Below are 20935 nucleotides of genomic sequence, written 5' to 3'. Positions count from 1 at the left end.
ACTTTATTTTATTTTTTATACAGCAAGTTCTTATTAGTTATCTGTTTTATGCATATTAGTGTATATATGTCAATCCCAATCTCCCACCACTACCCGCCCCCCATATATTGCTTTTTAGCTACCTTTTTCTCTACCAGCTTTTCTCTCCTCTTTCACAGCCAGACTTCTGTTGAGTGTTGCTATAGTTTCTATCTCTTGTTCATCCTCCCTTACTCTTCAATCTGCTTCACCTTGGCTTCCATCCCACTTTCTCTCTTATATTTTCCAAGGTCATGACCCCCACGTCACTAAATCAGAGGAGAATTTTCACGCCTTCCTAAAACTCTCAGAACCTTGGCCTCTGAGACATCACAGGTTTGAACCTTCCTATCTCCCTGCTCCACTCAGATTTCTTTGCAGGCTCTTCTTTTACTGGCCCTTGGCATTGTAAAGTCTAGCCCACCACTCTTCTCATCCTATACTTTCTCACGTGGGTGGTATTTGACACTTCACAAATTTTCATCCCCAGCCCAGTTCTCTCTTCTGAACCACCAACCTGTAAATATAACTGCCTTCTTTACATGCCACTTTGCTCTACAAAAATCAACCAAATCAGAATCATGATCTCTTCCTCAACTCTCACCAAATCAACTCCAGTTTCTCTTGGAGTCACTCTTTACATCTTCCTTTATTGTCTTCCATTACCAACCCACTACCAAATGTAGATGAGCTTGTCGATGGATTATTTTTCCATTCCATCCATTTCTGTACTACCACTTCTTTTCAAGCTACTTCCTCTCTCTCTTGGATTTTTGGTCATATGCTTAATGTATCTGGTTCCTTTTTCCCCTGCCCCATAGATTCTCCACTTTTCAGCCAGAGAAATCATTGTAAAGCACAAATATAATCACTTCAATGGCTGCCCATTGAGCATAGGATAAAAACCAACATCCTTAACGTGGCCAACCAGATGTGAGTGGCCTCTCCCCTCCACAGGTGTCCATCCAGCCTCATCTGGACCACTTACCCATCTCCTTCTGTGCTCAATCACTCAGACCTTCTTCCGGTTCCTCAAACACACTCTTTTTCCTTTCCCCTCCAGGGCCTCTATGTTCTTTCTGTTCCTGCACCTGGCATGCTGCTATCTCCCTTGTGTGACTTTCCTTTTGTTTTATTGGGGCTGGTTCATTCCTGCCCACCCTTCAGATCTCGGGTCACCCATCTCTCCCTCTGGAAAAGTTTCCTCAGACCTTGGTTGAGTCATATTCCCTACTCTACCCTCTTACTGTCCTGTTGTAAGAAATAGATATCATAGTTGTCATTTTACATCGTTTGTGAGATTATTTTATTGATGTTGACTGCTCTCACTAGGTAATGGACTCTGTGGAGGGAAAGGACCCTGTCTGTTCTGTTTATTCACTTTATTTGTACCCCTAACACCTACCAGGGTACCTGGCATGTAATCAGTTCTTAATGCATATTTGTGGAATGAATGAGTGAATGAAGCAAGTGAAGGGCTTTCCTCAGGTGGCTGATGACCCAGATGTTTGCTCGCTCCTGACATGGTAACAGGAGTTGGTGTTGGAGTCGAGGTGTTTGGGTATTGCTACAGTCTGAATGTTTCTGTCCCCTTAGAATCCTTACCCCCAGGTGGGGCTTCAGGGAGGTGATTAGGTCGTAAGGACAGAGCCCTAGTGAGTGAGGTTAATGACTCTGTAAAAGAGGCAGAGCTAGCTCCCTTCCCCCCTCCACTAAGTGAGGGCACAGCAAGAAGGTGCCAACTATGAGCCAGAAATTGGGCCCTTTCCAGACACCGAATCTGCTGGCACCTTGATACTGGCCTTCCCAGCCTCCAGAACTGTGAGAAATAGATTTCTGTTATTTATAAGCTACCCAGTTTATGGTTTTTTTGTTATAGCAGCCCAAATGGACTAAGACAGGTAGGAATTGTCCCCTGAATAACCAGACTCCAAAAAGTGACAAACTGTGCTTTATATTATTATTGATACCTAAAGGTGAGATTGGTTTTCTTTTTAAAATTTTCCACTTATGTATATTTGATGATTTTCCTATAACAAAAATGTACTCCTTTAGTAATAGGAAATTCCAAGTTCTAAAAAACAGAAGTGATATAATATTTTCAAATTAACACGTAACTTAAACCTAAACTTTAAACATTGAAATTTTCACACATCTAAATATTTCTAAGGAAGTTGTGTTTAAATAATTTGGAATGAAAATATCCTTGAAACGTACAGATGGCCAACAAACACATGAAAAGATGCTCAATATCACTAATTATTAGAGAAATGCAGATCAAAACTACAATGAGGTATCACCTCACACCGGTCAGAATGGGCATCATCAAAAAATCTACAAACAATAATGCTGGAGAGGGTGTGGAGAAAAGGGAAACCTCTTACACTGTTGGTGAGAATATAAGTTGATACAGCCACTATGGAGAACAGTATGGAGGTTCCTTAAAAAACTAAAAACAGAACTACCATACGACCCAGCAATTCCCACTCCTGGGCATATACCCAGAGGAAACCATAACTCGAAAAGATACATGCACCCCAATGTTCATTGCAGCACTATTTACAATAGCTAGGACATAGAAGCAACCTAAATGTCCATCAACAGAGGAATGGATAAAGAAGATGTGGCACATATATACAATGGAATATTACTCAGCCATAAAAAGGAACGAAATTGGGTCATTTGTAGAGACACAGATGGACCTAGAGAGTGTCATACAGAGTGAAGTAAGTCAGAAAGGGAAAAACAAATATCATATATTAATGCATATATGTGGAATCTAGAAAAATGGTATAGATGATCTTATTTGCAAAGCAGAAATAGAAACAGACATAGAGAACAAACGTTTGGATACCAAGGGGGAAGGGGGTGGTGGGATGAATTGGGAGATTGAGATTGACATATATGCACTACTATATATGTATAAAATAGATAATTAATGAGAACCTACTGTACAGCACAGGAAACTCTACTCGGTGCTCTGTGGTGACCTAAATGGGAAGGAAATCGAAAAAAGAGGGGATGTATGTATACGTATGGCTGATTCACTTTGCTGTACAGCAGAAACTGACACAGCAGTGTAAAGCAACTCTACGCCAATAAAAGATAAATAAATAAAATCTATAACCCCACATATATATCATTAAAAGTTGCCAGCAATGCAAAGTATAAGAATTTGCAACTGCAATGAAAATATTTTGTAAGATATGTAAACTGGAGGCTCCACTACGTTGCTCAAAAGTTATTTGGTTAGAGGGTAAATACACCTTGTACATCATAACGGAAGTCTTAAAGGTAGAGGTGGAGATTAACACTTCAGGCTGTCTACAGCATATTAATGAAATTCAGTATATTTTCTAAAAAAGAAACGAAAATATCCTTGGAATGAGGTTTATATAGATATAGTGAGAAGATGGTCTTTTGCAAAGGAATAAAATACTGTTTGTTTTTAGAATATTTCAGTTATAATTTATTAGGGGCTATGATAACTTTAAACAGATTATAATAACACTGCCTGAATTGCATCATTTTGTTTCAAACCTGACATTTCAAAATTTAGGTTACTCATGGGGTAAAAGAGAGTTTTTATTTTGTAAAATGTAAACCAAACTCCCTTAGTAATTGTGACATTAAAACATTATATATAATAGTATTAGAGTTATTTAATATAATTACATTTACACAGTTCTTGTGTTCAAACTGTACTTTATTTTGGATGAAAAACAATAGTCTACTAAGTTAAAACTTATGTATACTTAAGTTAAAGTAAGACAGGCTAGAGAGTGCCTGGGTAGCTCAGCTGGGAGAGCATCAGACTTTTAATCTGAGGGCCCAGGGTTCAAGTCCCTGTCCAGGCGCCAAGAATAAATAAGTAAATGGAATAAAATTTATTTTTTAAAAAAAAGGAAAGAAAAATGAACTCAGTTGTCTTTTAAACTGAAAATTATGAAATGACTGCTTCAGATCAATGCTGTTTACCAGACAGAGGTTAAAACTATATGTACAGAGAACCAAGAAATAGACCCACACATGCATGGTCATTAAATGGATGACAAAGTTGACACTGCATTACGGTGGGGAAATGATAGACTTTTCAGTAAGTGGTGCTGGGTCAATTGGATACTCATATGAAAAAAAAAAAAAGAATCTTGATTTCTAGCTCATAACATATGCAAAAATCAATGCCAAATGCATTATAGATTTTAAAGTTAAAGTAAAAAACCCAGAACATTTCCAAACAAAAACACAGAGAAGTGTCTTCTTAGCTTTGGGAAAGGTAAACAGACACAGAAAGCATTAACCCTAAAGTTTAGAAAGTAATATATTGGGCAACATTAAAATTGACAACGTCCCTTCATCAAAAATCATGTTTAAGAGAATACAAAAACAAGTCAGAGTGGAAGAAGATAGAGTTGAAGAAGATATTTTAATTCCTATATTTGTCAAAGGGCTTGTAGTTGGAATATATAGATACTCCTAGAATCAATAAGAAGATGATAGGCAATCCAAGACTTCAGCTTTCAACCAAGATGGAGTGAAAGAGAATAGATTTGCCCACCTTACTGAAACAACTTTTTTAAAAAGAACAAAATATATGAAACACCCAAGGTAAAACAAACAAGGAGAGCACTGCTTGTTTACTGCCTTACTTTCTGGGTCACAGCACAGCATGCTTGCAGTCCTCTCTGAATTGAGGAGGTGGATCTGGGAATTCAGGGAGGCTAATGCAGTTAGAGATCGCAGGACACTAGACCAGACAGGAAAGAGCTACACTGAGAGAGCTCTGGCCATCCCCACTCAAGTGGTCCCCTCATGTCTTCAGCTGAATCAGCAGATGAAGGTGAAGAAACTTCCTGACACTAGGACAAGAGTCACTGGAAAGAACAACAGGAAAAAATCACCAGGGAAGGGACTTCCCTGGTGGTGCAGTGGATAAGACTCCATACTCCCAAATGCAGCAGGCCCAGGTTTGATCCATGGTCAGGGAACTAGATCCCACATGCGTGCTGCAACTAAGAAGCCCGCTGGCCTCAACTAAGGAGTCCATGTGCTGCAACTAAGACCTGGTGTAACCAAATAAATAAATATATATTTTTAGACTTATTAAAAAAAAAAACTAAAAAAAAAAAAAAATCACCAGGGAATCATTCAGGGTGGAAATAGCTCCTGTTCTTTCAGCCAGAGCAAAAAACATCATAATTCACAAAGCACTGTAGGATTTTGTCTTAGTAGTGGGCAAAATTAAAAATTAGCCCTAGACTAAATGCTGCTGTGACTCTGCCTAAGAAAACTTAATAACAAGATCCCATAGGTTCAAACTGCTCCCAAGAAACTTAACTATGTCCTAAATCAGAGCTCAGTATATTCATAGGAAAAAAAAAATGTCTAACACCAACTCATTTTCTATAATCCTACCCACAGTTTTCTCAATTTCCAACTTGTACCAGTATTTAATACTCTTTTAATCTGCTAAAAATATTAACTGACTGCTCTCCTAAATCTGAAGATTATCTAGTTTTAGTATAAATATATATCACATATTTTGTAAAATTTGACAAAACCTAATTAGCATGCCTTGTTTTAAGTCCATGCTTCTTCCACTGTTTATAAAATCTGATTTAATAATCAAAAATTCTTGATTTGACATTGATCAAAAATTACAAAGAGGCAGGTAAGTATGACTCACAATGAGGAGAAAAATCAACGGAAGCCAACCCAGAAATGATATAGATGGTAAAATTATTTGGCAAACAGAATAGTTGTTATAGCTATATCTCATATGTTCAATAAGCTAGAGGAATGACTTAACATGTTAAGTAGAGACATGGAAGATATTATAAAGACCTAAATCAAACTTCTAGAGATGAAAATTATAATGACTGACATGAAAAATGTACTACGTGCAATTAATGGCAGATTAGACATCACAGAAGAAAAGTTTAGTGAATTTAAACACATAGAAATATGAAACAGAGAGAGGGAAAAAAAAGATTGAAAAAATGCACAGAGCATCAGTGAAAATGGGACCAGTTCTAATGGCTTATAGGCATGTAATTGGAGTCTCCAAAGTGGGGAGCACAGAAAAATATTTGAAAAGATAATGGCCAAAAAATATTCAAATTTGTTGCAACTGTAAATCCATAGATTCAAGACACAGTATCGCTCAGAGAAATTTAAAAAGACCTAAGTAAGATATACTGAGTTCATGAGTGGAAACACAATATTATTAAGTTATCAGTTTTCTCCCAGAATGATCTGTAAATTTAACACAATACCAATCAATACCTCAGCAAGCTGGGTTTTTTTTTCTTTGCAAAATTGATAAGCTGATTCTAAAATTCATATGGAAATGCAAAGTACCTAGAATAGCTAAAACAACTTGGAAAAAGAACAAAGTTAGAGAACTTATACTACTTGACTTCAAGACATATAAACCCACTGTAATAAAGACAGTGTAGTATTGGCATCAAGAGAGACAAATGTTAAAAAACTAAAAATAGAGTTACCGTATGATCCAGTAATCCCACCACTGGGCATATATCCAGAAAAGACAAAAACTCTAATTCGAAAAGATATGCACCCCAGTATTCATAGCAGCACTATTTACAATGGCCAAGACATGGAAGCAACCTAAATGTCCATCAACAGATGAATGGATAAAGAAGATGTGATACACACACACACACACACACACACACACACACACACACACACACACACACACACACACAATGGAATATTACTCAGTCATAAAAAGGAATGAAATATTGCCACTTGCAGCAACATGGACGCAACTAGAGATTATCATACTAAGTGAAGTGAGTCAGACAGAGAAACACAAATATCATATGATATCACTTACATGTGGAATCTAAAAAAATGAAACGAACTTATTTACAAAACAGAAAAACTCAGAGACACAGAACACAAATTTATGGTTACCAAAGGGGAAGAAGGAGAAAGGGATAAATTAGGAGTTTGGGACTAGCAGATACAAACTACTATATATAAAACAGATAAACAAGGTCCTACTGTACAGCACAGGGAGATATATTCAATATCTTATAATAAATTATAATGGAAAAGAAAAAAAAGTAGACACATGGATTAATGGAACAGAATAGAGAGTCCAGAAACAGACTCACACATATATCGTCAATTGATTTTTGACAAAGGTGCCCAGGCAATTCAAAGAAGAAAGGATAGTCTTTTCAATAATTGATGCTGAAGCAATTGGATATCAAAATGCAAAAACAACAGCAATAAGTTCAGTCCATACCTTTGGCACATGCACAAGGGTACTCACAATAGATTATAAATAGAAAAGTAAAACCTGATAAAAAGAAAACTTCTGGAAGAAAGCATAGGAGAAAATCTGCGTGACTGAGTTATGCAAAGATCTCTTAAATATGATGCTCAAAGCATGATCCATGAAAGAAAAAAATGATAAATTGGACTTTTATCAAAATTAAGAATCTCTGCTCTTTGAAAGACATCATTGAGAGAATGAAAAGACAAGCCACAAAATGAGGGAGAAAATATTTGCAAATCACATATTTGATAAAGGATTTGTCTCCAGAATAAATAAAGCACTATCAAAATTTAATAATAAGGGCTTCCCTGGTGGCACAGTGGTTAAGAATCTGCCTGTCAAAGCAGGGGACACGGGTTCGAGCCATGGTGCAGGAAGATCCCACATGCCGTGGAGCAACTAAGCCCATGTGCCACAACTACTGAGCCTGCACTCTAGAGCCCGTGAGCCACAACTACTGAGCTCACATGCCACAACTGCTGAAGCCGGTGCGCCTAGAGCCCATGCTCCGCAACAAGAGAAACCACCGCAATGAGAAGCCTGCGCACCGCAACGAAGAACAGCTCCTGCTCGCCGCAACTAGAGAAAGCCTACGTGCAGCAATGAAGACCCAACGCAGCCAAAAATAAATAAATTAAAAAAATCTATTAAAAAAAGTTAATTCTTTAAAAAAACTTAATAATAAGAAAACAAGCAACCTAATTAAAACATGGGCAGAAGATTTTTATGGACACAACTGAAAAAGACATACAGATGGCAAATAAGCCATAGCAAAACTTGTATGTGCTCAAAATCGTTACTCATTAGGGAAACACAGATTAAAATCACAATGAGATACCACCACACACCTATTAGAATGCATAAAATTGAAAAGGTTGATTATGCCAAGAGTTAGAAGATTGAGCAGCTGAAACTCTCATACACCGCTTGTGAGAATGGAAGATGGAAGACGTATTGGCAGCTTCTTGTAAAGTTAAACATACACATAACACATAACCCAGACATTCCACTCCTAAATACCTGGGATAAATGAAATCATATGTTCACTCAAAGACTTGTGCTCAAATGTTCTTAACCCCTTTATTTTAAATAGCCCCAAACTGGAAACAACTCAAATGCCCATCAACAGGTTAATGGATAAACAAAGGGTAGTATATCCATACAACGGGTTACTACTTAGCAATAAAAAGAAATGAACTAGTAATCCATGTACTGACAGGATGAATCTCAAAATAATTATTTTGAGTGAAAGAAGCCAGACAAAAATGTCCTATGTGATTCCATTTATATAAAATTCTAGAAATAGAAACAATTGATAATGATATCCTTGATCCAGCCAATGATGGATCAGTGGTTGTCTGGGGCTGGGAGGGCTTGATGGTGGTGATGGTTTCATGATATGTACATATACCTAAATTTATCAAACTGTGCACTTTAAATGTGTATACTTTATTGCATGTCAATCATACCTCAATAAAGTTGCTTTAAAAATAAAACAAAACAAGATGGCCAACCCAGTAGGAAAAAAAGGACCAAAGACTTTAAACTTAGGCAAAACTAATCTATGGAAGTCAGGAGATAGTGTGTGTTTGGGGGTGGTGGGGCAGACAGAGGGGAGGTGGGAAGTAGGACGATGATGCTGATTTCTAGATTTGGGTGCTGGCTACGAGGGTGTGTTTACTTTGGAAATTCATCCAGCTGAACACTTATGATTTGTGCACATTTGTGTATTTGTGTTATGCTTCAATTTTTAAAAAAATTTTGTTATAAAAAGCAATTTTGTATACATCTGTGTTCATGGTACAGAACTTTGTGACATTTTGCAGCTCTGTTTCAGGGTAAAGTCCCTGCAACTCTTATTCTAGGAGATGAATCCTCTCACTGTGCTTTTCCAGGTGGTAGAAAAATTTCCTCAGAAGTTTCTCAGAAAGCTGTTTATTATTTTTATAAGTGAGGGATGTGCCGATTTTAGCTTCAAAGAAATCAGCAACCTCTTCCAGACAGGAAATTGCTGGGGAAATGAAATTAGATTGTTGAGAATGTTAGTGCAGTTAGATTCCAGTGGGGTGGTGCCTTGGAGTGCTAGCCAATTTGCCTGTTCAGCTCATGTGCTGCTTCTCTGAGAACTGCTTCCCTTCCCAAGCCCACCAGGGTGGATTCTTTGGTCATGGTTGCACTCTCTGATGCTCTTGCCTCCGTTGACAGCTGACAGTACCACTTGATGAATGGGAAAACAATTGATAAGCCAATCAGATTCACTCTTGAAGAATTTGGATTTGAGACAGACTTTAATTAGTTAGTGATGGGCCCTGGAGCTGGGAGGTCTTGTAGCTCTCCAGGAAGGAGAAATGAGATGTCTGCTGAGGGAGAGATTAAATCTCATGAAGTACCAGAAAGGCAGAGACAATCCTGGTTTCAGCTCCTCAAGGGGCCACCCTGGAGTTCTTGCCCTTGGAATCCATGAGATTCCATGCGTTAAATTAAAACTTTGCTTTGTATTTAATGTAACCTGAGTGGTTTCTCTTCCTTGCATCCAAACGATTCCTGTCTAAGACAATCAGCAAGTAATCTAAGTAAGTAAAAATCTGGGTTATGGTGGTGGAAGGGAAGAGTCCTATCATGTAGAATCTCACATTTGCAATGAAACTTCAAAGTTGTCCAGGCTTCTCCCCCATATCAGGAACTCCTTCTATGAGAGAACCATTCTGTCTCTGCTTGACCACTGCAAGTCTTTTTTTCCCTCCCTCCCTTCCTCCAGCAAATGTCTGTTGAGTGTCCACTCTTAGCCAGGCACTGGGTGCTTGGGATTAAGCAAATCAGACAAAAAAAAAAAAAAAAAAAAAAGAAAGAAAGAAAAGACAAAATCCTCCGTCTTCATGGAGCTTACATTCCAGTGAGGAGAAACAGACGATAAAAATTTTACATAGTATTTTAGAAGGTGATAAGTCCTATGAGAAAAAAGAAAGCAAGTAGGTCCATTGTAGACATATACCACATCTTTGATACCTTGGAATAACCTATAATGGAAGAGAATCTGAGAAAGATATACATAGATATAGATAGATAGATAGATATGTAACTGAATCACTTTGCTGTATACCTGAAACTGAAACAGCATTGTAGATCAACTGTACTTCAATTAAAAATTAGTCAATTAAAATTTTTTTTTGGGGGGGGCCATGCAGCATGTGGGATCTTAGTTCCCTGCCCAGGGATGGAACCTATGCCCCCTGCAGTGGAAGCACGGGAGTCTTAACCACTGGACCGCCAGGGAAGTCCCTAATTAATTATTTAAAAAAAAAAGAAAGGAAGAGAGTAGGGCAAGAGCCATGGAGAGTGACAGCAGTGGTGAGGTATGCAATTTAAAACTCAGTGGGCCTCACTGGGAACATGTCATGTGCAGAGACTTCAGGAAGTGACAAAATTTGGGGAATGAGGAATCAGAATGAGCTGGAGGACAACTGTCGGAGATGAGATGGGGCACAACATGGGACAGGTCACATGGAGACTTATAGCCTTATTTTGGCCCTTGCTCTGAGTGAATCGGGGAGCCCTTGCTGGGTTCTGAGCAGAGAGAAATACTCTGACTTATGTGTTAACACAAGTGGCTTCTGCTCTGAGAACAGATTACGGGAGGGCAAGGATCGATTCAGGGACATTGTGATTACTCCTAAGGCCACCAGTACCATTGAGTCAAAATCTCCGTTCTTAACAGTTTTACCCACTCTTCTAAACTCTGAAGCATTTGAAATTTTGATTACGTTTCTTTTTAACAAATGCTTTACATGGGGCTTCTCTGGTGGCGCAGTGGTTAAGAATCTGCCGGTCAATGCAGGGGACACGGGTTCGAGCCCTGGTCCGGGAAGATCCCACATGCCGCGGAGCAACTAAGCCCGTGCGCCACAACTACTGAACCCGCGCACCACAACTACTGTAGCCCACACGCCTAGAGCCCGTGCTCTGCAACAAGAGGAGCCACCGCAATGAGAAGCCCGCGCACCGCAACGAAGAGTAGCCCCCACTCGCTGCAACTAGAGAAAGCCCACGCGCAGCAACGAAAACCCAACACAGCCAAAAATAAAAACAAACAAATAAATAAATAAATTTATTTTTAAAAGTATGCTTTACGTGATTATAAAACTAACCATAGATATCCCTGGCAGGATAATTGGGAAACACACAAAAAAGAATCACCCATTACACTATCTCCAAAGGGAACCACGTTTTCAGTTTTTTGTTGTTTTTTTTTTAGAAGATGTTGGGTGTAAGAGTTTATTAATTAATTAATTTATTTTTGCTGTGTCGGGTCTTCATTTCTGTGCGAGGGCTTTCTCTAGTTGTGGCAAGCGGGGGCCACTCTTCACCGCGGTGCGCGGGCCTCTCACTATCACGGCCTCTCTTGTTGCGGAGCACAGGCTCCAGACGCGCAGGCTCAGTAGTTGTGGCTCACGGGCCTAGTTGCTCCGTGGCATGTGGGATCCTCCCAGACCAGGGCTCGAACCCGTGTCCCCTGCATTAGCAGGCAGATTCTCAACTGCTGCACCACCAGGGAAGCACCGTTTTCAGTTTTATATAGCATTCTAATCTTTTTCCTATGCATGCGTTTACATAATTTTAATATTCTTCTCCAGCAATTCTTCAGCTATTTGAAGGAAGACACTCATATTTTCTCCCCTAAGTATTTCATCTCTAGGTCAGGGTATCTTACTGTGCGGTTCGCGGATATATTCCAAGGTTCTAGGAATCTCTTGAAAGTCTAAACAAAATTTGTGTGTATTTTTGTATAGAGTAAAACATGTTTCTCCAACTTTTCAAAGGGGCTTATGACATCAAAGAAAGTTAAGAAAGTGATACAAAACTTTTTGGGTATTTTCCCGCCAAAGAATGACCTCCTTAATCATCCCCATCTCAATCATAGGGAACGGTTTTTTTTTTTTTTTTTTTGGCCGCGCCCCGGGGTTTCTCAATTCCCCGATCAGGAATCAAACCCAGGCCCTGGCAGGGAAAGCATGGAGTCCTAACCACTGGACCGCCAGGGAATTCCCCATAGGGGTGGGTTTCTTGCAGCCATGTTTGTCTAATGTACTCCATGCACTTCGCCACAGTTGATAGGGATGGGGTAGGCATCCCATGCTAACCCAAGTCCTTTTGGGAACTTGGAGCTGGAATCGAGAGAAAGCCAGTTTCTGGCAAGTGGATTAGGGATTAGAGAAAGCTGTCTCATACAGACAAAGACGAATGAAGCAGACGGGAGGAGAAGAGAGCCAATACTGCCAGGCTTCCAGTGACATTCCATTTCCTGGCTCTAGCCCTTCCTAAAGCTCAGCTGTATTCTAGCCCTGGATTCTCTGAGGCACTCCTGTTTCCAGGGGTGATGTTCAAAATATTTAAAGCCAGTACTCTATGGGAACCAATGAATCAGAGCAGATGCCAGAGATAAAAAACTAGTTCAGCCATACCTATGTATCTGATCTGAGTGGCAGCCCTGTCTATATCGTTAGGATTCATGACCCCCTCTTGCCTAAGCCTGCTGAGTTTTCTGTGGAACCAAGAGTTTCAACAGTTAGAGAGCCACTGCTCAGGCTAAACAGTCGGCCCAACAATTTTCTGTGCCATGGAGAGCGCAGACCTCTGCACCCAGTTCTGCTTCCCCAGAATTGTCTGTGGTTGTTAATGATCCCCTTGTAGAACGACGGTCACAACAGAGTAGTCAGCTGTTGCCTGACCAGTTGAAGGTGCGCCTACAGAGATTATTGCCTTGCGTGATTTGGACGCAATCCTATTAATGCAGCCCACAAGAGGATTACCTTTTAGAGCAGCTAAGTCACATCACACTGAACTTATGATCAACAAAAACAGCCCGATCTTTTCACATAAAACAGTCAAGCCATTTTTTCCATCATCTATATTTATGAGATGGTATTTGGAATTCAAACTCACGGCTGTTAAATCTCATTTTGTTGCTCTTGAACCAGGCTTCCAAAACACTCAAGAGCTTTTAAAAGTCTTCATATTCGCCATCTCTCCTAGCTTCAGGTCATCCACAGATGTGAAGACTTTGCTCTCTTGTACCCTAGCATGATTAGGCTTGTCTGAAACTCAATCTGGGGGCATACTCAGTCAGTGACTGGGGTCTCAATTGGGTATCAGATGTTGCACAATATCTAGAAGGCTGGACTGTGGTCAGACAGCTGAGCTGGCCACAGACATTTTTGTAAAAGGTACCGAGATGGGGGTGTCAGAAATCTGTAGCGTGGGACAAATCTGAATTGCAAACCAAATGGAATAACTAGAACTGGGGGCAACTACAGATACAAATTTCAGTAAGACAGAAAGGAAGTTGGGAGAATCCGGTCATCCTGATAGAGGACTCAGCCTAGAAGTACTCTTATCTACATGAGTGAATGACCTTGGTCGCCTCATTGGCCTCACCTGGTCACCAGGGAGAAACCTTCTCCCTCACCTCCACCTTCTTCCAAACTGCTTGATAAAAATGCTGATCCAGACAGCACCAAAGACAAAGCCACTAAAGACCTTGGTATTGCTCGATCTATAAATCTACGAACAGCCGAGCTCGGGAAGCATGAGAGAAAAGGAGATGCCAAATCTAAATAGCAATTAGAATCCAAGGTGCAAGGCTGGAAAGTGCCCACGGAGACGCTGACAGTGTTTTGTTGCCTTTGGGATGCTTGTGAATGTCAGGCCTTTCACCTCAGACTTCCAAACCCCCTGATGTAAAAAGTGTGATTTCCAGAACCCAATGTCTATCTACGTTCATTGTCAAAATTATTTTGCACAAATTATAGCTAATGATTTAGCCATATGTTTTATTGTGGTTCTCTTTTCTTTCTTTTTTTTATGAGAATGTTAAGTCCAGAGATTTCCTCAGTGAAAAATGATATATTTATCTGGAAACAGTTACATCTTTGAATTCCTGGATAAGGGATTAATGATCTTCAGATTGTTAATTGCATGACAAAAAGTTGGCAATGAGCAAAGGCTGAAACAAAAACCATAGTTACTATCTTATTATAATTGTGAGCCATTCTGAGTCAATAAAAACAAAGTTAGGATGTTTAAAATCTGTACACTGCTTGGCAATTTCCAAAAATGGTACTGCTTTCTAGTCAATGTTTTATCCTCTTATTTCATACCTTAAGAATTTTCATGCAATTATTGCACAAGCATATGCAGTTTTGTAGTGGAGTATGAAACTATTATAACCTGTGCATACTTTTGCAGGATTTCTTTTACACATTTTTTCATGGTCATTTAAGGTCATATAAATGTAAGCACTAATGTATTCCAACAAAGAGCCTTCTTTTTTCCCTTTTATCCCTGCACTTAGATACCTAAATATAAAATTTCAGTAAATTGATAGAAACACATACATTAACAACAGTATAGAAAGGTAGAGAACATTCAACGAAGACCCTTAGTCCACTTCCACCGTTGCAGAAGTAGGAGCTCTGAGGCCTAGTTGAGACGGTCATCATTGCAAAGAGCTCCATGGCCTACTGTCCATACTGAAAGCACAATCATGATGAGGTGAGACGTGGCTCCCAGATACCCCTTCAGCAGCCCCTGTTCCATAGAGCCACCAGGGGGCCTTTTCTCTCTACAGTGGGATAAAGTAGTTTTTTTTTTCCCCAGAGCTCCATGTGTAGTAACCCAGGCTTCAAGGTATCAGTGGGTTGGCTTAGAGGAATATACCTCTAGGAGACTCCAGTTTAAGAACAGGAATTTCCTTCTAGGAAACACGATTTAGTCAATATGAGGTTTTTTGGCATCTCTGCCATCCAGAAGCTTATAGTCCAGTAGGGTTAATCTTCAAGTTGTCTAAACTTTAAAGGGTATAAATAGTGGCCAGATGTTGTGAGAGGGTCCACCTATTCCTTGAATGATTTGTCTAGGCAGCATCCACCGCTCTAGTTGCTTTTGTGTAGAGATTGCCGCTAAGATGTCCTTCATTTCTAAAGGGTCTGCACGGTCCCTTTAGGTCCTGTAAATTTCTCGAATACTCCCATGCTGTGCGTGGGAGGCCCAGGAGTTATTCGGCTTCCTTCTTGCCAACCTGAGATTAAGAGTATTTGTGATGTTCCGGTGCTTCTCTGCTCAGACCCATCTTCAGAGAGCTCCTCTGGGGTCTTACGTCTCCCTGGAGCTCTGTGCAGTCAACATCAGGCAGATGCCTGTTCAGACCCCACACCTCTCAGGGATCTCGCTCCCTCCCCAGGCTTCTGCCCTAAAACGGGTGGAGAAACACGCTGTTCGGCTCCACTGATATCTCTTGGCTCAGCACGGCTCCTTCCTACTCCTCTCTCCACCCTGCCCCAAGGGGGGACCCTTTGTTAGTCTTTCCTCACTTTGATCTCATTTTTAAAATCACTCTGGAAATTTCATCAGTGGGACACAAACCCAGAAATTTCTTTTTTCCCTGCTTCCTTCCCTGTGGCCAGGTCTGACCGTGTCCTTAAATGAGGTAGGGAGAGGAAGGAAGTAGGAGGACCCAGGGAGAAAATAGTGGTTAATGTTTGAAAAATACAACTGTACAACAAGAAGGCCATGAACACCAGAGGCAGAATGACCAGGACAGGATTTTAGTGCTCTAAGAAGTATTCAAGGAAGGGAGAAATTAGTGTTAATTGCAGAGGCAGAGTAGGCTCCATGGAGGAGGTTGAATCTAAGCTGTGCTTTGCTGGGTGGTTATGTTTCAGGGCAGATAAGAGACCAGAATCTTACATTCCAGATGGAGAGAATAATTATCCTCAAGGCCCCGATATAGGAAGGTGAGAACAGAGACCACTGATAAGGAAGGCTGGAAAGATTCTGAAGACCCTTGAATCCCAGGTAAGGAGAACAGTTTTAATATGTGGAACAGTATTTTCTAAAATGGGTTCAGTTAATGTAAATAAATATGTATTTCTACCGTCAGATTAAATTAAACAACTCGTGAATTCTTGCACATGTTTCCTAAGTGCCTGGGATACGCTGGGCATTTTTTTAAAAAATAAATTTATTTATTTATTTTTATTTTTGGCTGCCTTGGGTCTTTGTTGCTGTGTGCGGGCTTTTCTCTAGTTGCGGCAAGCGGGGGCCACTCTTCATTGCGGTGCGTGGGCTTCTCATTGGGCGGCTTCTCTTGTTGCAGAGCATGGGCTCTAGGCGTGCAGGCTTCAGTAGTTGTGGCACGTGGGCTCAGTAGTTGTGGCTCGCGGGCTCTAGAGCGCAGGCTCAGTAGTTGTGGTGCACAGGCTTAGTTGCTCCGCGGCATGTGGGATCTTCCCCGAGCAGGCCTTGAACCCGTGTCCCCTGCATTGGCAGGCAGATTCTTAACCACTGCATCACCAGGGAAGCCCACACTGGGCTTTTTGTTGGAGGTGAGGACCACAGTAGTAAACAGAAGTGGGTCTTGTTCCAGTGAGGGAGGTAGTCATTAAACAAGACATTCCCAGTGATGAGCGCTCTGACGGGGGAAGTACAAGGGAAGAAGAAATATAGACAGGAAACAGAACCTTGTTTCTGGTTTGGGCAATGGCTTTGTTGAGCAAAAGGAATTTTCAGGTGAGACTTGAAGGGTGAGTTGGGGTTCACCAGATGAAGAGGTGGAAGAGTGTGCCGAGCAGGGGGAATGGTGTACGCAAAGGTGGGGAGGAAAGATGGGGTAGAACATTTGAAGAACTGGAAAGATTTCCATATGGTTGGAGTGTAGCATTATCAAGGGTTTTCGGCCAGAGGTCTCCCTAAGGGACTAGACTACCTTATGGATTTTAGACCTTCTCTGATCCTCAGTTTAATCATCTATACCCTGAATTAAGTGTATCTGCCTCACCATTGTTAGGATAAAATGGTATGAAGTATATTAAGCTTCTTTAAAACAGGCACTCCATAAATGTTACTCCTTTTCCTGCCTCTGTCTCCAGAAGGAGAGTAACTTGTTCAAAGCCCCACACTGAGGGAGCAGTAGACTCAGTTCTCAGACTCAGCTTTCTGTGTCCAGGATTTATTTTTACATCATTTGCCTTTCAGGCATTAAAAAAGCACCAGACCATAGTGGGCAGTGATATGGAGACTTGTTCAAGTTCTGTTCTCTAAACTGATGAGAGGGACTTCCCTGGTGGTCCAGTGGTAAAGAATCCACCTTCCAATGCGAGGGACGTGGGTTTGATCCCTGGTAGGGGAACTAAGATCCCACATGCCATGGAGCAACTAAGCCCCTGCGCCACAACTGCTGAGCTCTCGTGTCTCAACCAGAGAGCCTGCGTGCCGCAAACTACAGAGCCCACGCTCTCTGGAGCCCGAGCGCAACAAGTAGAGAGAGAAAAACCTGCATGCCACAACTAGAGAGAAGGCTGCATGCCGCAGCTAAGACCTGACGCTGCAGCCAAAAAAAAAAAAAAAAAAGAAAGAAAGAAAAAAATAAATTAAAAAATAAAATGTTGAGAAGCCCTATGAAGTCAGGGCCTTCATTTCTTCCTGGAGCTTTTCCTCTTCTGTCTCTAGAAATAACCTTGTTGTTAGATCAAGGAGATCCTGGCTAATCTCCTAGATTCAGCACTCTCTTGGCCTCTCTGGGTGACCATTCTTTCTCTCTGGACCTCAGAGCCACGGGTCCTTTCCTGCTCCAAGCCTGTGTGAAGATTAAATTAGAGAAGAACGAAGGCTCTTTTTCCAGAGACCAGAGCTGCTTATCAAAATCCATTCTCCTCTTATTCCTCAGTAAGAAAATTCTGATTTTATTTGGAAAAGCAAAGTGCCCCCCCGCTAAAAACCTACCTTTCGCAGCCCACTCTGCACCTGGGTGTCACCGTGTGACTATGGTCTTGTTAATGAAGTGTGAACAGAAGTTGGGACTCTGAAAAGTTTCCTTCAAGGAGACAGACAGCTGTCTGTGATGCAGATATAATGGTTGGGTTCTGTCTTATCTTATGAAGTGAACTTGAGGAAGGAACAACATGATAAGGAGGCCTGAGCAAAGAGGAGAGAGATAAGGATGACGAGTCCCTGGTGACTGTGAGCCACCATACTTGCCCTGGGCTGCCCACTGTTTCTCTGAGAGAGAGACGAGAGCAAGAGGGGGAGGGGAAGGGAGAGAAAGAGAGGAGAGAGAGGGAGATGGAGAGATGGAGAGAGAGAGAGAGAAAGAATGAATATCTTCTACTTCGTTTAAACCATTATTTCAAGTTCCTGTTATCAACAACCACACACAATACCCAATAACAGCTAGGGGCCTCCCACTAACCCCCATCCACTTAGCTTAGAGAGGTGGCCTTTTAAAATGTGGAATAGACAACCTCTGGAAGGATTAGGCGGGCACTGTGCTAAACCCTTGGCACGATTAGCTCACGTAATTCTTATAATAATCCTGTGATCGTTATTATTATTTTCATTTTACAGATGAAGAAACCGAGACTGTGGAACTTGCCCAAGGTTATAGAGCCAAGAAGAGGTAGAAATGTAATTCACACCCAGTTCTGTCTGCCCCTAGAGCTCATGCTTTTGATCTCTATAACCAGGGTGTGCTACCTGCAATGATCCTGGTTTGATGTTTGTCACTGACCTAGATCATAACATGGTTCTCCCTATCTCAACGCATTTTATTTAGAAGAGGAAAAAAAGGGAACTTTTCTTTAGAGATGACCTGAGTGTTTCAGCATGTTTGACAATTATATTTCATACAGATTAAGCAGGCCCCTTGGATTAGCCATTCCGTTTCAAGATTATGCCCTCCTGACCACACTGAGAGTTTATTGCTGGGGACCAGCCCCTCCATCTGGTCAAGCCAAGGCTGAGTTAAAGGAAAGGCCCCAAACTCTCTTCTCTTTCCACCTCTTCACTGTAACACCTAGATCTTCTTGTTGCTCCGTTGTGTTGATAGTGACAAAGGCCTGTATGTGCAAATCTAAGCAGCAACGTAAACCCCAGCATTAAACTTCATGATAGTGAAACGAAAGGAAGAGCTGTTCTTTTCCAGAACTCCAAGAGCTTTGGAGATGACAGATGGGCCCGCTCAGGGGCCCAGCCTACACTTCTGAGGTAGCTTCTTGTAGTGTGAGGTATCTCTGAAGGTAGAGTGTGACGGACAGGCTGCAGTGTGGAGGCTGTGCAGCCACTGCTCTGGGGAACCTAAATGGTAAACCCAGGAGAGGCCCAGCCTGAGCAGATTTGCTGGTACTTCAAGGCAAGGGGCAGAGCTCTGATCGCAGGCTTGTAGAGCATATGGATGAGTTTCTTAGGGCTTCTGTAAAATAGTACCACAAACTACATAGCTTAAAACAGCAGAATCGCATTGTCTCACAGTTACGGAGGCCAGGAGTCTGAGATTAACGTGTCAGCAGGGCTATTCTCCTTCTGAAGGTGCTGGGGAAAGCTGTCTCCTGGCTTCTGGTAGCCTTAGGTATTCCTTGTCTCATACATGAACACCTTCTCTTTGTATCTCTTCACTTCATTAGCCCTCTGTGAGGGTCTGCTCCTGTAACCAAATTTCCCCTTTTTAGAAGGACACCAGTCATATTGGATTAATGCCCACCTTTATGATTTCATCTTAACTTGACTGTGTCTGCAAAGACCCTCCATCCAAATAAGGTCACATTCTGAGGTACTGAGGGTTAGAACTTTAACATGTTTTCTTGGGAGACATAATTCAGCCCATAACAGGATGAAACTCAGATTAGAGAAACAGATGTAGGAGCGAAGATAGAAGGAACCAGAAGGTTAAAAGGCCAGGAATTCTTGGGAAAACGTTCGGAAGCCCCGGACTCACACAAGCTATAACTCTGGGAGTTCAGGAATCTCCAAGGGTTAAGGAAGCTTTCCTATGAGATCTGCTGGGCTGCAGAAGAACAGGTAGAGTCAAGGGGACTCCCAGAAGGGGACACCCTCTCTGATGGAGCCTTAAGAGTCCTCACACCGTGGGGTGGATTCTCTGTCTGCAGGAAGCCCATCTCACAATGCAGTTTCCAAGTTTTTTTTTTTTTTTTACATCTTTATTGGGGTATAATTGCTTTACAATGGTGTGTTAGTTTCTGCTTTATAACAAAGTGAATCAGTTATACATATACATATGTTCCCATATCTCTTCCCTCTTGCGTCTTCCTCCCTCCCACCCTCCCTATCCCACCCCTCCAGGCGGTCACAAAGCACCGAGCTGATCTCCCTGTGCTATGCGGCTGCTTCACACTAGCTATCTACCTTACGTTTGGTAGTGTATATATGTCCATGCCTCTCTCACGCTTTGTCACAACTTACCCTTCCCCCTCCCCATATCCTCAAGTCCACTCTCTAGTAGGTCTGTGTCTTTATTCCTGTCTTACCCCTTGGTTCTTCATGACATTTTTTCCCTTAAATTCCATATATATGTGTTAGCATATGGTATTTGTCTTTCTCTTTCTGACTTACTTCACTCTGTATGACAGACTCTAGGTCTATCCACCTCATTACAAATAGCTCAATTTCATTTCTTTTTATGGCTGAGTAATATTCCATTGTATATATGTGCCACGTCCTCTTTATCCATTCATCCGATGATGGACACTTAGGTTGTTTCCGTCTCTGGGCTATTGTAAATAGAGCTGCAATGAACATTTTGGTACATGACTCTTTTTG

General features: G+C 41.3%; 1 long non-coding RNA gene and 1 other non-coding gene across 2 annotated transcripts in view; both read left to right on the top strand.

Annotated features, from left to right (window-relative positions):
* The window catches only part of LOC132519689 (uncharacterized), a 125659-nt gene that overhangs the window by 7104 nt on the left and 97620 nt on the right, over nt 1-20935 (top strand). The gene's annotated exons all lie outside the window — the stretch shown is intronic.
* TRNAK-UUU (transfer RNA lysine (anticodon UUU)) lies at nt 3803-3875 on the top strand. The gene has a single exon. It is a non-coding gene; the product is annotated as a tRNA-Lys (tRNA).

This window comes from Lagenorhynchus albirostris, chromosome 4 (assembly GCF_949774975.1).
Source record: "Lagenorhynchus albirostris chromosome 4, mLagAlb1.1, whole genome shotgun sequence".
Classification (NCBI taxonomy): domain Eukaryota; kingdom Metazoa; phylum Chordata; class Mammalia; order Artiodactyla; family Delphinidae; genus Lagenorhynchus; species Lagenorhynchus albirostris.
Note: the sequence above shows the minus strand (reverse complement) of the source record. Positions and strands in the feature narration are given on the sequence as shown.